Here is a 15,577-nt window from a genome sequence, read left to right on the forward strand (position 1 = left end):
GTTTAATGCTTATTTTGTACCCAATGTATTTTGCTTAAACCACGCTTTGATTTTTATGCAACGTCATAAAAAATGCAATATATTTTTGTAACTTCACATGATAAATATCAGCTCACCATGCTATTCTAATTGCCTTCAATTACTACACAATTTCAATTCATTATTCTACATAATCCTGTTGTTTGAAAAGGTTTATGAAGCAATACCAGTGCGTCAACCTTGAAGCTTATATGGGCTCAGTGCAGTAATGAATTATATACTGTGCAGCTGAAGGCTTGCTGGGACAAAGTTATATTGTTTTAATGATGTCATCCACAGAACCATTCACTGAGTTAAGAACAAAAAGTTATTTTGAATAGCTTCCGATTCACCAATTGCAGATAAATTTCAAGCCCCCTCTCGCTCTGAAGTTAGCAACTGAATAATAAAATCCTAAGACATTTCCCCAGAATAAAAAAGACGGAAATCTCGTTACTGGTTAATGATGTTCAATTTGTATCTCATTAAAATGAGTAGACAGCAATTGAACACATTCGAAATCCCCACACTGAAATGTCAACTTAATTTATATAGCTGCTCACGTCAGAGTAAAGCCTATAGTACCATAACACTAACACTAAACTTAACAGCACAACAGTAAATTTAACCACACAACATAACAACAACCTTAATTACACAACACAACAGTAAATTTAACCACACAACATAACAACAACCTTAATTACACAACAGTAAATTTAACCACACAACATAACAACAACCTTAATTACACAACACAACAGTAAATTTAACCACACAACATAACAACAACCTTAATTACACAACACAACAGTAAATTTAACCACACAACATAACAACAACCTTAATTACACAACACAACAGTAAATTTAACCACACAACATAACAACAACCTTAATTACACAACACAACAGTAAATTTAACCACACAACATAACAACAACCTTAATTACACAACACAACAGTAAATTTAACCACACAACATAACAACAACCTTAATTACACAACACAACAGTAAATTTAACCACACAACATAACAACAACCTTAATTACACAACACAACAGTAAATTTAACCACACAACATAACAACAACCTTAATAACACAACACAACAGTAAATTTAACCACACAACATAACAACAACCTTAATAACACAACACAACAGTAAATTTAACCACACAACATAACAATAACCTTAATTACACAACACAACAGTAAATTTAACCACACAACATAACAACAACCTTAATTACACAACACAACAGTAAATTTAACCACACAACATAACAACAACCTTAATTACACAACACAACAGTAAATTTAACCACACAACATAACAACAACCTTAATTACACAACACAACAGTAAATTTAACCACACAACATAACAACAACCTTAATTACACAACACAACAGTAAATTTAACCACACAACATAACAACAACCTTAATTACACAACACAACAGTAAATTTAACCACACAACATAACAACAACCTTAATTACACAACACAACAGTAAATTTAACCACACAACATAACAACTAACCTTAAAATTACAACAACACAACAGTAAATTTAACCACACAACATAACAACAACCTTAATAACAACACAACAGTAAATTTAACCACACAACATAACAACAACCTTAATTACACAACACAACAGTAAATTTAACCACACAACATAACAACAACCTTAATTACACAACACAACAGTAAATTTAACCACACAACATAACAACAACCTTAATTACACAACACAACAGTAAATTTAACCACACAACATAACAACAACCTTAATTACACAACACAACAGTAAATTTAACCACACAACATAACAACAACCTTAATTACACAACACAACAGTAAATTTAACCACACAACATAACAACAACCTTAATTACACAACACAACAGTAAATTTAACCACACAACATAACAACAACCTTAATTACACAACACAACAGTAAATTTAACCACACAACATAAAACAACAACCTTAATTACACAACACAACAGTAAATTTAACACACACAACATAACAACAACCTTAATTACACAACACAACAGTAAATTTAACCACACAAAAAAAACAAAACCTAATTACACAACACAACAGTAAATTTAACCACACAACATAACAACAACCTTAATTACACAACACAACAGTAAATTTAACCACACAACATAACAACAACCTTAATTACACAACACAACAGTAAATTTAACCACACAACATAACAATAACCTTAATTACACAACACAACAGTAAATTTAACCACACAACATAACAACAACCTTAATTACACAACACAACAGTAAATTTAACCACACAACATAACAACAACCTTAATTACACAACACAACAGTAAATTTAACCACACAACATAACAACAACCTTAATTACACAACACAACAGTAAATTTAACCACACAACATAACAACAACCTTAATTACACAACACAACAGTAAATTTAACCACACAACATAACAACAACCTTAAATTACACAACACAACAGTAAATTTAACCACACAACATAACATAACAATAACCTTAATTACACAACACAACAGTAAATTTAACCACACAACATAACAACAACCTTAATTACACAACACAACAGTAAATTTAACCACACAACATAACAACAACCTTAATTACACAACACAACAGTAAATTTAACCACACAACATAACAACAACCTAATTACACAACAACAGTAAATTTAACCACACAACATAACAACAACCTTAATTACACAACACAACAGTAAATTTAACCACACAACATAACAACAACCTTAATTACACAACACAACAGTAAATTTAACCACACAACATAACAACAACCTTAATTACACAACACAACAGTAAATTTAACCACACAACATAACAACAACCTAATTACACAAAACAACAACTGTAAATTTAACCACACAACATAACAACAACCTTAATTACACAACACAACAGTAAATTTAACCACACAACATAACAACAACCTTAATTACACAACACAACAGTAAATTTAACCACACAACAAAACAACAACCTTAATTACACAACACAACAGTAAATTTAACCACACAACATAACAACAACCTTAATTACACAACACAACAGTAAATTTAACCACACAACATAACAACAACCTTAATTACACAACACAACAGTAAATTTAACCACACAACATAACAACAACCTTAATTACACAACACAACAGTAAATTTAACCACACAACATAACAATAACCTTAATTACACAACACAACAGTAAATTTAACCACACAACATAACAATAACCTTAATTACACAACACAACAGTAAATTTAACCACACAACATAACAACAACCTTAACAGCACAACAGTAAATTTAACCACACAACATAACAATAACCTTAACAACACAACAGTAAATTTAACCACACAACATAACAACAACCTTAATTACACAACACAACAGTAAATTTAACCACACAACATAACAACAACCTTAATTACACAACACAACAGTAAATTTAACCACACAACAAAACAATAACCTTAATTACACAACACAACAGTAAATTTAACCACACAACATAACAACAACCTTAATTACACAACACAACAGTAAATTTAACCACACAACATAACAACAACCTTAATTACACAACACAACAGTAAATTTAACCACACAACATAACAACAACCTTAATTACACAACACAACAGTAAATTTAACCACACAACATAACAACAACCTTAATTACACAACACAACAGTAAATTTAACCACACAACATAACAAAACCTTAATTACACAACACAACAGTAAATTTAACCACACAACATAACAACAACCTTAATTAACAGCACAACAGTAAATTTAACCACACAACAAAACAATTACCTTAACAGCACAACAGTAAATTTAACCACACAACATAACAACAACCTTAATTACACAACACAACAGTAAATTTAACCACACAACATAACAACAACCTTAATTACACAACACAACAGTAAATTTAACCACACAACATAACAACAACCTTAATTACACAACACAACAGTAAATTTACCAACATAACAACAACCTTAATTACACAACACAACAGTAAATTTAACCACACACTAACAACAACCTTAATTACAAACAACACAACATAAAAACCTTTTACAAACACAACAGTAAATTTAACACACAACATAACAACAACCTTAACAGCACAACACAACAGTAAATTTAACCACACAACATAACAACAACCTTAATTACACAACACAACAGTAAATTTAACCACACAACATAACAACAACCTTAATTACACAACACAACAGTAAATTTAACCACACAACATAACAACAACCTTAATTACACAACACAACAGTAAATTTAACCACACAACATAACAATAACCTTAACAGCACAACAGTAAATTTAACCACACAACATAACAACAACCTAAATAACACAACACAACTGTAAATTTAACCACACAACAAAACAATAACCTTAATTACACAACAGTAAATCTAACCACAAAACATAAAACAACCTTAATAACACTACACAGTAAATTATACTACACAACAATAACTTTATTGTGCTAAACAACATAATATATATTTCTGTTGCTATCCCATTTGAATTTTGTCACACACAGTTGCATGAACATCCATCCTCTTATTTTGATATCAATATCAGTGTCATACTTGTCTTGCCAGCGACCACTCACGCATGGTTGTTAAAATGAATAGTCCTTCCTTGATCATAATATTTAGTTTATTCCTTATAAATGCAACAAATTTCGATATCTTATAAAATGTTCAATGCAATGTAAGTATTAAACTCGAACACTATTGCATTTCTTCATAATGCAGCGCACAATTGCGTAAGTGTTCCCTCGCAACCAGACCATGTAACAGCCTGCGCATGTGACGTCATACTCTCGAATCGGTGATAGTTAAATAATATATTTGTACGGATTTCGTATTTTGAAACATTAAACAGGAAGTAAATCCATGAACACAAGGCTAGACTGGATTATGTTTTAGATCGGAAATGAATTAATAATGTAATGTCTTGTACTTAAATGGACTGTCCGCTATTTTAGTTATAGCCGTCACTCTGAATTCATCCACGGTATCGAATGAGCTGACGACAATTATCACTCTGAATTCATCCACGGTATCGAATGAGCTGACGACAATTATAAAATGATAATACACAATTACAAGATCATTATGTACACCTGTTGCAATGTTGACAGACCTAACGTTCTAAAACAAAGAGCTGCACATATATTCTCGCATCTCAGACAGGGAAATCTCACATGATACCGTGCTAGATTTTTTTCTTTCGTCCGATCTGTCAGCTACCGTTACGCGATTTTTGGCGGAATTTTACGCCATTCATGTAACAGCCTGCGTATGTGACGTAATACTCTCGAATCGGTGATGTCAAAATTCAGACAATCAATATTATTAGAAATAGTACATTCATTCATTTATTGTTGGTTGTTGTTTTTAATTATAAGAACAGTATGTACCGATTGATCATTGTTTTTCTTTGATATAACCGAAATATAGTTTAACGCGGAATGACTTAATTCGACGCACAGATGAAATTGTCAATCGGCTTTGAATCTGAAGGCCATAGACGGGATAATTTTACACTGAACACTTATATAGATAGGTTTTATTATAACTTTAATGCGCGAGGAAAAACAATATATTGCTCGTAATAACGCCGAGGTTGGAATGTTACAGAATCTCAGCCCATGACTGAGATAATCCGATCTCGATCACAGGTAGCAAATTTTATTAGTCTTGGATTGACGCCTCTGGTCTGGAAGGACTGGGTTGAACCATCCTGTTATAATTTTATCTTCGTCTGTAGATACAATAGGGAATGAAACTTTATTATAACTACTTTTAGATTTTTTTCAGTCTGTTATATATATCATTTAGGGCTCATTTTAGTGATGTTTACAATGGCAGTTATCGGGACAAAGGTGACTAATATAGATCTAATTGTAAAGTATGAACACGACGACGACACAGATAACAATGGTAATGATAAAGATACTAACGATTACACAACAGCAGATGCTGCTACAGCTCCTGTTGCTGTTTCTACTACTGCTTCTATTACTACTACTACTACTACTACTACTACTGATACTACTACTGGTGATGCTAGTGGCTGCTGTTCGTGTTATTGTTGTAGATGCTGTTACAGCTCCTGCCGCTGTTTCTACTACTGCTACTACTACTACTACTACCACTACTACTGATACTACTACTGGTGATGCTAGTGGCTGCTGTTCGTGTTATTGTTGTAGATGCTGTTACAGCTCCTGCTGCTGTTTCTACTACTGCTACTACTACTACTACTACTACTACTACTACAATGTACTACTGATACTACGACTGGTGATGCTAGTGGCTGCTGTTCGTGTTATTGTTGCAGATGCTGTTACAGCTCCTGCTGCTGTTTCTACTACTACTACTACTACTACTACTACTACTACTACAATGTACTACTGATACTACTACTGGTGATGCTAGTGGCTGCTGTTCGTGTTATTGTTGTAGATGCTACTACAGCTACTCTACTGCTGCTACTACTACTACTACTGCTACTACTACTACTACTACTACTACTACTACTACTACCACTACTACTGATACTACTACTGGTGATGCTAGTGGCTGCTGTTCGTGTTATTGTTGCAGATGCTGCTACAGCTCCTGCTGCTGTTTCTACTACTGCTACTACTACTACTACTACTACAATGTACTACTGATACTACTACTGGTGATGCTAGTGGCTGCTGTTCGTGTTATTGTTGCAGATGCTGTTACAGCTCCTGCTGCTGTTTCTACTACTGCTACTACTACTACTACTACTACAATGTACTACTGATACTACTACTGGTGATGCTAGTGGCTGCTGTTCGTGTTATTGTTGCAGATGCTGCTACAGCTCCTGCTGCTGTTTCTACTACTGCTACTACTACTACTACTACAATGTACTACTGATACTACTACTGGTGATGCTAGTGGCTGCTGTTCGTGTTATTGTTGCAGATGCTGCTACAGCTCCTGCTGCTGTTTCTACTACTGCTACTACTACTACTACTACTACTACTACTACAATGTACTACTGATACTACTACTGGTGATGCTAGTGGCTGCTGTTCGTGTTATTGTTGTAGATGCTGTTACAGCTCCTACTGCTGTTTCTACTACTACTACTACTACTACTACTACTACTACTACTACTACTACTACTACAATGTACTACTGATACTACTACTGGTGATGCTAGTGGCTGCTGTTCGTGTTATTGTTGCAGATGCTGTTACAGCTCCTGCTGCTGTTTCTACTACTGCTACTACTACTTCTACTACAATGTACTACTGATACAACTACTGGTGATGCTAGTGGCTGCTGTTCGTGTTATTGTTGTAGATGCTGTTACAGCTCCTGTTGCTGTTTCTACTACTGCTACTATTACTACTACTTCTACAATGTACTACTACTACTACTACAATGTACTACTGATACTACTACTGGTGATGCTAGTGGCTGCTGTTCGTGTTATTGTTGCAGATGCTGTTACAGCTCCTGCTGCTGTTTCTACTACTGCTACTACTACTACTACAATGTACTACTGATACTACTACTGGTGATGCTAGTGGCTGCTGTTCGTGTTATTGTTGTAGATGCTGCTACAGCTCCTGTTTCTGTTTCTACTACTGCTACTACTACTACTACAATGTACTACTGATACTACTACTGGTGATGCTAGTGGCTGCTGTTCGTGTTATTGTTGCAGATGCTGTTACAGCTCCTGCTGCTGTTTACTACTACTACTACTACTACTACTACTACTACTACTACAATGTACTACTGATACTACTACTGGTGATGCTAGTGGCTGCTGTTCGTGTTATTGTTGCAGATGCTGCTACAGCTCCTGCTGCTGTTTCTACTACTGCTACTACTACTACTACTACTACAATGTACTACTACTACTCCTACAATGTACTACTACTACTACTACAATGTACTACTGATACTACTACTGGTGATGCTAGTGGCTGCTGTTCGTGTTATTGTTGTAGATGCTGTTACAGCTCCTGCTGCTGTTTCTACTACTGCTACTACTACTACTACTACAATGTACTACTGATACTACTACTGGTGATGCTAGTGGCTGCTGTTCGTGTTATTGTTGCAGATGCTGTTACAGCTCCTGCTGCTGTTTCTACTACTACTACTACTACTACTACTACTACTACTACTACAATGTACTACTGATACTACTACTGGTGATGCTAGTGGCTGCTGTTCGTGTTATTGTTGCAGATGCTGTTACAGCTCCCTGCTGCTGTTTCTACTACTGCTACTACTACTACTACTACAATGTACTACTACTACTACTACAATGTACTACTGATACTACTACTGGTGATGCTAGTGGCTGCTGTTCGTGTTATTGTTGTAGATGCTGTTACAGCTCCTACTGCTGTTTCTACTACTGCTACTACTACTACTACTACTACTACTACTACAATGTACTACTGATACTACTACTGGTGATGCTAGTGGCTGCTGTTCGTGTTATTGTTGTAGATGCTGTTACAGATCCTGCCGCTGTTTCTACTACTGCTACTACTACTACTACTTCTACAATGTACTACTACTACTCCTACAATGTACTACTACTACTACTACAATGTACTACTGATACTACTACTGGTGATGCTAGTGGCTGCTGTTCGTGTTATATGTTGTAGATGCTGTGTACATGTTGAGATGCTGTACAGTCCTGCCGCTGTTTCTACTACTGCTACTTCTACTACTACTGGTGATGCTAGTGGCTGCTGTTCGTGTTATTGTTGTAGATGCTATTACAGATCCTGCCGCTGTTTCTACTACTGCTACTGCTACTGCTACTACTACTACTGGTGATGCTAGTGGCTGCTGTTCGTGTTATTGTTGTAGATGCTGTTACAGGTCCTGCCGCTGTTTCTACTACTGCTACTCTCTACTACTACTGGTGATGCTAGTGGCTGCTGTTCGTGTTATTGTTGTAGATACTGCTACAGCTCCTGCCGCTGTTTCTACTACTGCTACTTACTACTACTACTACTGCTACTGCTACTACTACTGGTGATGCTAGTGGCTGCTGTTCGTGTTATTGTTGTTACTGCTTAAGATGATGACGATGCAGCTATTTTATGATCATAAATGACAATTATATTCCTTGTTGTGTAATGCGTAACAAAACAAATAAAAATGAAAAGTATTACAAATATTGACTAAAGATAATACGAAATGTTGTATGTATCTCGTCGCTTTACATTCACTGTCAGATAGAGATCTCGTCGCTTTACATTCAGACCTATCGGAAGGTCCTGGGCTCAAATCCAGGTCTGCCGGATACATTTTCCTTCCTATTGAAATGTGTGTAGCTTAACCATGGTTAGCGCTGGTATAGTAAAAGGGATGAACGATAGTTGCTTAGTCGGATCATTTGTGACCATTTTGGCCCATTAGTAGAACCTACATTCCTCTATGACCGTAATACATTCCCCCTCTTGTAACAGCAATTTATTAAATACATTTCAAAAGTTTACTGCAACTGTCTAATTTTGTTACTGCCAAGAAAATTGATATATGTGATATTACAAGTAGTTAGTCTAGACTGAGAACACCACTGACCGTTAGTTAATGAACGGTTTTCATGGTGCTCCTGGAAATCACTTAAACATATCACTAAGACTTGTATGCAAAATTATCTTAACAAGAACGTGTCACTGTATCCTTTAATTTTGACCTAAATGAATCTCGTTAAATGCATTGAATTGCCTTCATATTTATGATAATAATATATAAGATGAGTATTTCAACATAGCGTTTTAACAACGTTACAATACCTACTTAAGCTCAAAATTGACTGTGTAAATATAATAATAAAAATACACGAGAAGCATGAATAATAAAGGATGTTGCCCAAGAAAAGTAAACCCTCTGTTCGAGGGTAAATATCCCGCGGGGCCACAAGTCACAAGTTTCATTGTACAAGGAGTCCCTGAAGCTCTTGGGTTTTGTTTTGCTTTTAGTTTACGTTCTGTTAACAATCAAAGTTACATTTGGATAAGAGGCATATTGACGCTTACATATGTAATTCAAATTTTGAAATAAAGAAATAAAAGAAAAGAAAATCTTGTATGGATCCCGGTCATGGTTTTCAAATATATATTTAGATAAAGTTAATAAAACATCAAATTCCTACACTTAATATGATAAAGAATGTTCAAGTTTCCTCTACCCGTAACGTGGATTCAATATCTATTAGTATTATATAAATAATGTTATATATTGTATCCGTTGTATTATATGCAATGTCCTCAAACTCTGTTTTGAATTTTATACAACATTGCCATTAAATGTTATGTTATTTTGTTGATTTATATGTTTAATTTAAGTTCTCTATGTGATTCTACTTAATTTAGATAACCAGACCAAAAATCCATTTATAATGTATGTAAATCCGATAAAGATTTATCAATCCAATAGCAGTGCGTCAACCTTGGAGGCTTATATTGGCTCAGCCCAGTAATGAGTTGACTGTGCAGCTGAAGGCTTGTCGGAACAAAGTTACTGTTTCACTAAAGCGTGAATAGAATGCAAAAATGTTGCTTGAATGATGTGATCGACAAAGTCATTACACGAGTTGAGTACAAAAAGTTATTTTTAACAACACCCGATTCAACAATTCGTGGAAAAACAGTAAGCATTTAGAAATTTTCTCTAAATAAAAATGACGAAAATCTCGTTAGTGATGTTTGATTTGTATGTGATTAAAATGAGTAGACAGCAATTGAACACATGCGAAATCACCAGACTGAAATGTCAACGTAATATAGCTGCTCACGGCAGAGTAAAACCTATTGTGTCAAAACAGTCAATCAAATAGCACAACACGACAGCCTTATTTAATTACATTTGTACACAACATAACTACACAACACAACAACCTTACTAAATAACATAACATAACTACACAATACAACAACATTACTAAATTACATAACATAACTACACAATACAACAACATTACTAAATTACATAACATAATTACACAACACAACACAACACAACAATAATACAATGGTTAACCACTCTACACATTAATACAACATTACGATATAAAACACATCATAACTGATAATTAAACTACACAGCACAACAGTACAGTACACATCACAACACTGCAATAAATATATCACACAGCACAACAGTAATTACACCATATCATATAACAGTACATTATTCTCGACAACACAAAAGTGAATTAAACCAATTAAAATAACATTAAATCACGCCATATAAAACTACGATTTAGATAATATAATTAAGTTCACAACACATCACAGCGATACCTGCACGTCGGTAGACTACATTTTACCATTGTTGAACATAACACTTGATAATACTACTCAACACACCAGCAACTGCAATACTTAATTAAAGTAAAAGAAAAGTTTCTACACTTAGTTTGCTCACAGATTTTCCCTACACTACAATTTACTTTATTAAACTTCAGTAATCTTGTACAGAAAAAAATTGTCAAGTTAATGTTAAAGATGAAATACATATGTAAATCGACGATGAATTGTGATGAAATATCAGATGGGTTTGGTGTTGAACTGCTCTCATCCTTCGTGATGAGATTTATATTTCATCATTATATGCAGAATGAATCAAATTGTTTTGACCTTGAAAAAATATGTTGAAAAAACAACATCAGCCAAGTACACAACACTAGCTTGAATACTCCACACTAATGTACACAACACTAGCTTGAATACTCCACACTAATGTACACAACACTAGCTTGAATACTCCACACTAATGTACACAACACTAGCTTGAATACTCCACACTAATGTACACAACACTAGCTTGAATACTCCACACTAATGTACACAACACTAGCTTGAATACTCCACACTAATGTACACAACACTAGCTTGAATACTCCACACTAATGTACACAACACTAGCTTGAATACTCCACACTAATGTACACAACACAATGCAGCAATTCTTCGTCTCATCTATCCCTTTGTATGTCATTGAAGACACTAAGGCCGTTTAAGTATATTTAACGTCAGCATTTATTTTGTAATAAGAGAAGAAAAACAGTATCGACCCTTTCCAGTCAAGCACCAATTGAACAGATTTGTAGTATAGACCAATTACCCAGTGCAAGCAATAAGATGTACGGGTTCCGTATTTAGTCATTTGAAAGCCGGGTGTCCCGGTGCATGAAGCTATCCTAGTTCGTTTTCAGACAGGAAAATGTATTCAGATTTCAAATTAAATGTTTATTATGCGCTGTCCGTATTTTCAAACGTAAAGTAATCATTCTTTATTATTGTATGGGTGTCGGTGTCAGAATTAGGGAATTATATTACCGAATCCATGTAATAACACCATTTTGTTTTGTTTACATTACATTTTAAGTACGGAAAGGTTAATTTGATTACCATATTCCATTTACGTCCGGTAACATCCCAAGGTGGTACTTTGCAATTTATGGCTTCGAAAGTGCGGGCGGCTATTTGTAGGAGGAACATATAGCTAATAGACAAAAACAATACATCGAACTGATATGTTGTCTCGCTAACAAAGTTATACTGCAGTTAATTTATTTGCCATGAGCAATTTTAATCCAAGTAGTTTGCGGAGAGCTTCGTCCGTCATTATGTCTGTCAAACAGTGACGCATATAATTAGAAATATCACCGACTGGCATATTTTTTAAAATCATGAATTTGTATAATTTAGTGTTAATAAAATGTATTGTCGTTATAAGATGTTTAAGGACAATGTGACGGAAATATATAGTTATGAATATATGATGTCACGATAAGGAAACGGTAATATCAAACATCGAAAAGATCATCCTCGATACATCACGGTTTACAAGTTATCAATGTAGTTATCCCCATTCCTGAATTATGTCATATCAAATCTGAAACGCTATTCAGGAGAAAGAAACACTGAACAATCACATACATCTACTTCTTTTGAAGATTACAGAGAGCAAAGCCTAACTTAAAAGCCATACAGTGTACCTTTATCATATTCTCCTGTGGTAGAATCTACACCAAAGCACCAAACTATCTGTTTTATATCTTAATGCACACAGAACCATCAGGTGTGGTATGACACGGGTGGGTATACCGATTATTACCAAATCCATGGATTATTGAGGATGCTAAATCCTACGCTCTCATAACCTGATCACCAACCCGTCAAACATGATAATCTGGCGCTTTCTTATTTAAAGTTGGCAAATATGACCTTATTCTAATATTCGAACTACTAGGACATAATATTTACGTGTTTTATCACATTCCTTGCTCTGTCACTTGTTTGTCCTCTTTAAATCTAAATGAATAGTACCCCTTTTTAAACTTATGATATTCTGACTGTTTGACCTTATTGCACTTTAACCTTTTACAGTTTTCTTATTTTCCATGCTCGTTCTTACCATATCCTCTTTCTGTCTATCCCAATTTCGTTAGACTTTGTCGAAAAGTCATCAAAAAATCACCAGCATTACCAAATTTAATTGAAACATATATTATTGTTTAATAACAAAATGATTGGACACGAGGTATATCGACTCAATAGGCCCTTCAATGCATTATTGGCCTCTAGCTATATACAAAATCTCGATACATGCGGCCTTAAAATAAAAGACTAAATACAATGTATTTCTGACTTGGTGTATCTAGGGTGTGGGTTGTTGAATTTTTGACGTCGATAAAAATCAATTTTGCGACAGCATTCTTATAATGATTTTTTTCATTATATTGATGTATCAAAACAAGAAGGCACCTTGCTCAGTGTTGTTTTGCAGTCAACAAAACATTGACGCATTAGCAGTATACGGGTCTACTGTTAATAAAACGTCCCAGTAGGTGATAATAAGACTCATGACAGACAGGCTTATAGCCTTTTGTACCAGCATATCAATATACAAATGCATTAAGATGTTAGGAAAAGATATAGAACTGATTCCAAGGGGATAAAGTGTATTCAGAAAGAAACATATGATATTTCTAAGGGAATATAAACATGCTTAAATGCCAATAAAATGGAATCACGTGTTTCAAAGAAAGAGTAAATGGACTTGGTCGATCATCGGTGGTTAGCTAGTTCAACTATCAGCTGAGTGTTAGAATGGTCTCTGTCTCAGGTTAAGGTTTGTCTGCTGCATTTTCTACTACCTTGTATGTACTGGTAAACTAAAAAGGCAGTCATCCGAGATTGGCAAGTAAACAGTTGTTAATTCAGAAAAAACAAGGGTTTGAAGGAAATATCAAGACTTACTCAGGCCGATCATCAGTTGATCAGATATCTAAACAAATAAAAACTCTGTCTTATGTTTATAAAGCTGTACTCGTTCGAACGACTACCGTCGCTACATTTTATCCTTTTTTAACGAAAATAGGCAAGCTTTGATAATAAAAGAACAATTGATGAAAAGATAACAACATGTCTTTACAAATCAATGTCACTGTTAAATCCGGCAGTCAAAAATCCTACTTCAAACAATATGAATATCTTTCTTTTTGTATTTTGTATTTTCTCCCTCAGGAAGAAACATGTTTCAAAACAATTATCTATAAAAATAGACATTAATATTATTTCAATTATGTAATTTCTCCCTCAAGAGGAGTTTTGTTTGAAAATGTATCAATAAAAAGAAGAGACATTGATATTGTTTTAATTATGTAATTTCTCCCTAAAGAGGACACTTGTTTGAAAAGTCCTACCTACTTATACAATAGTTGGGTTTTAATACCAGTCTGAACCTGCACTTTAAAAGATTGAAGCGAGAACACTGCATATCAAGTGTACAAAAGTCGTTGCTGTTCTCAATCGATTTGTTACCCCATGGTGTATAGCGCCATCTTGATCGAACTATAATTCTTTGATTTTTTTCCTCTATTGCTTGACTGGAAACAGGAAAACGTCGCCGAGATGTGTTTAGATTTTATTGACAGCAGTATTGTCATAAGCTCAGTTAAGTACAGGTTAACTAGTGATAATTAGTGCACTGGATGCCACTCCAGAATCTAGACCTGGTGTTTTAACAGACCATGGATTACAGACCTTGGTTCAGCATACTCAATCAATGCAGCAGAAACAGTCCTATGTATTGAAAGGCTTCTGTCTTACAGATAAATTGTGGTACATTCACACTTAACTCGTTCATAGATATTGAGTACACGACATATAATTAGCTTCATCCAGTGAATGGTCTTTAGATAGGAAATGTATTGATGATTCAAAACACGAGTACATGCGTACTAGAATCTTGAAGTGGGAAAGGTGTCCAGTAAAAATTCCCGTTTGTTGATTTTCATGTACACCGTTAACGTGCAAGTTGACAAAGAATGGAGGGAAAGTATGAGGTCAACAATATTATTAAATGTGATAGTAAGTTTGACGTGTCCTATGCATGCATCATATGTTT

Source organism: Argopecten irradians, chromosome 2, assembly GCF_041381155.1.
Source record: "Argopecten irradians isolate NY chromosome 2, Ai_NY, whole genome shotgun sequence".
NCBI lineage: Eukaryota > Metazoa > Mollusca > Bivalvia > Pectinida > Pectinidae > Argopecten > Argopecten irradians.